The sequence below is a fragment of the Piliocolobus tephrosceles genome, chromosome 10 (genome assembly GCF_002776525.5).
Source record: "Piliocolobus tephrosceles isolate RC106 chromosome 10, ASM277652v3, whole genome shotgun sequence".
Lineage (NCBI taxonomy): Eukaryota > Metazoa > Chordata > Mammalia > Primates > Cercopithecidae > Piliocolobus > Piliocolobus tephrosceles.
The window spans coordinates 55,849,919-55,853,500 of NC_045443.1; the positions used below are offsets into that span (position 1 = coordinate 55,849,919).

Consider the following 3,582-nt stretch of genomic DNA (forward strand, 5'->3'; position numbering starts at 1 on the left):
CACACCAGTTAGAATGGCAATCATTAAAAAATCAGGAAACAACAGGTGTTGGAGAGGATGTGGAGAAATAGGAACACTTTTACACTGTTGGTGGGATTGTAAACTAGTTCAACCATTATGGAAAACAGTATGGCGATTCCTCAAGGATCTAGAACTAGATGTACCATATGACCCAGCCATCCCACTACTGGGTATATACCCAAAGGATTATAAATTATGCTACTACAAAGACACATGCACACGTATGTTTATTGCGGCACTATTCACAATAGCAAAGACTTGGAATCAACCCAAATGTCCATCAGTGACAGACTGGATTAAGAAAATGTGGCACATATACACCATGGAATACTATGCAGCCATAAAAAAGGATGAGTTTGCGTCCTTTGTAGGGACATGGATGCAGCTGGAAACCATCATTCTTAGCAAACTATCACAAGAAGAGAAAACCAAACACCGCATGTTCTCACTCATAGGTGGGAACTGAACAATGAGCTCACTTGGACTCGGGAAGGGGAACATCACACACTGCGGCCTATCATGAGGACGGGGGAGGGGGGAGGGATTGCATTGGGGAGTTATACCTGATATAAATGATGAATTGATGGGTGCTGACGAGTTGATGGGTGCAGCACACCAACATGGCACATGTATACATAGGTAACAAACCTGCACGTTATGCACATGTACCCTAGAACTTAAAGTATAATAAAAAAAAAAAAGAAAATACCACATTAAAGATATATTTATATACTGAAAATGGAGCAATGCCAAAAAGATTTTATAATTTACAAAAGTTACTTGTTAAAGGCAAATTTCATAATTGTGTTTACAATCATCCATTTAATCATCTCCAAAAAAAGGCTGAATTTATTATTTTAAACTAACATTCTGTAAGTTAAAGAGAATAATCAAGTTGTCTTATGGACTGGAAGGTGACTTATTAATTCCCTTTCATTTCCAAACCTCATCAAGCAGTCACTACATTTATGAGGTAAGTCAGCTGAACGCTTGAAATCTAGATGAATTTTAAGATCTTCAATTTGTCCTGTTGAATATTCACAATATTGACATAAATAAATCCCTTCAGATAAATGTGAATTTAAATGCTTGCAATATTCTAGCATACTTGAAAAGCCTTTCCCACAGTCATCACAAACATGCGGAAAAATTTTAGTATGTTCAATAGCAACATGCCTGTTAACATTTGTATGACATCTACTCCGAAAACCACATACTTGCCATACAAAGCAGTTTTTACATTTGTCAAAGGTAATTTTGCTTAAGAGGCTATACTGTCTGTGTTCTCCATTGTTATCACTTTATTAATTTACATGCATGCTCATTTACCACATGGCTATGCAAGTCTTCTGGATCATTAGTTTCATGTTCACAGAACTGACACAAGTACTGTTCATCACAGCTGTGCTCCTGGAAATGTAGGTAGAGTTCACTGCTTGAAGGGAACTGTACATCACACTGTTCACACCAATAGAGGTGATCACTAAAATGGGTGTCTGCGATGTGCTGACTGAGGTTCTCAAAAATTACTGTCTTATAATCACAGTATTTACAAAAGTAGGGATCTTCTTCATGTAGTTTGGCATGTTCTATCAGAAGCATATTGGTAGAGAAACTTTCCTTGCATACTAGACACACATTTGAATCAGTACATTTATGCTTCAGGATCATATGCTGCTTTAAGTCAGAAAAATATTTGCTGTTAAACTCACAAAGTTCACATTTACAGAGGCCACTGCTATTAGCTCTCAGTAAAGGCCATTTCTGCTGGGCAGTCACATTCAAACTTGGCTCTTGTCAAGAATTTTACAAAGTTTAGCTGGTGGTTCTTCATCAGTTTGGTCTTGGAGACTCTCAGAGGAATTGTTTTCTGTCTCTATATCATAATCCTCAGAAATCGCATGCACTTCTACAGCAATTGAAACATCTTCAGCAGTGTGAACTTCTATAGGACTCTCCTCTTGGGTCTGCTGGTTGACTGATTCAGGTGAGTCACACTCTTCATCACAAATTTCAATATCAGCAGATTTTTCTGTAGAAAAGGCAGTGTGGTCTAGAACTCTAAGTACAGGACTGGGAACCAGGTAGTTCTGATTTCTGTTTCTGGCCTTGATTTCATTTGCAAATTTTGGCAAGTCATTTGATGTCTCGGTATCAGAATCATCATCTTTGTTGTCAAAATATTTTAAATCTGGCTGTCTCATAGAACAGACACTGTAACAATGATCAGAGAAAATTCCATTGAATCCATCTGCAATTCTGCTTATTCCAGAGGAATCTGAATAATGAGAACAGTGTTGAGTCTTCCTTTTTCTTTTTTTAGGATACTCACTCATATCTTTTCAATTTGGTGTAATTCTTACTACTGGAGTGAGGAAAAATGAATTACAATAAGTTTCTCTAGATGGTAAAAAATGCCTGTCAGTCCCCGCCCCCGGCCTGCCCTGCCAGCCCACCCGCAGCTCAGAGAGTGCCCAGGCCGAGGAGACGGAGCGCGGGGCGGAGGGGCCGCGAGGTCCTTCCTGCGGACACATGGCTGCGGGTGGGCAGCGCTGCTATGGCCCTAGCGCTCACTGACCCTGTGTTGGGCCAACCCCTCTCCCTCTCCCTGCGCCCCATGCCCTGTGCGTCGGGTCCCTGGCCTAGGCTCCGCAGCCGCAATGCCCTGGCCGCCATCAATTCCTTTTCAATTGACGTTTGAATCTGAGAATTACAGTAAACATTTATCTACATAAAGCCAAAATGAATACTCAATAACAAAGCAACTAACAACAACTTTCTTTTTTTTTTTTTTTTTTTTGAGACGGAGTCTCGCTCTGTCGCCCAGGCTGGAGTGCAGTGGCCGGATCTCAGCTCACTGCAAGCTCCGCCTCCCGGGTTTACGCCATTCTCCTGCCTCAGCCTCCCGAGTAGCTGGGACTACAGGCGCCCGCCACCTCGCCCGGCTAGATTTTTGTATTTTTTTTAGTAGAGATGGGTTTCACCCTGTTAGCCAGGATGGTCTCCATCTCCTGACCTCGTGATCCGCCCCTCTCGGCCTCCCAAAGTGCTGGGATTACAGGTTTGAGCCACCGTGCCCGGCCTTTTTTTTTTTTTTTTTTTTGAGACAGAGTCTTGCTCTGTCACTCAGGCTGAGTACAGTGGCACCATCTCAGCTCACTGTGACCTCTACCTCCCAGGTGCAAGTGATTCTCCTGCTTCAGCCTCCTGAGTAGCGGGGATTGCAAGCACATGCCACCACACCCAGCTAATTTTTGCATTTTTAGTAGATATGGGGTTTCGCCATGTTGGTCAGGCTTGTCTTGAACTCCTGACCTCATGATCTGCCTGCCTCAGCCTCCCAAAGTGCTGGGATTACAGGCGTGGGTCACCACACCCAGCCTAAACTATTTCTTATCTCTATAGTATACAAACTATTCTCCCCAAATCTACCCTTCTACTCCTCAGCCCACATACACTTTTATACTTTTTATGCTTTTTCCTTCCTAATCTAAACTTTCTAAGCTATGAGACAACAGAAAAGTCCCTTTTACTCCCCTAAAAATAGACAATTCTATCAAA

General features: G+C 42.0%; 1 pseudogene across 1 annotated transcript; it reads right to left on the reverse strand.

Annotated features, from left to right (window-relative positions):
• Positions 1–911: 911 nt before the first annotated feature.
• On the reverse strand, positions 912–2,435 carry LOC111542069 (annotated as a pseudogene). Its single transcript, XR_002731427.1, has one exon. The product of XR_002731427.1 is annotated as a zinc finger protein 639 pseudogene (transcript).
• Positions 2,436–3,582: the final 1,147 nt, after the last annotated feature.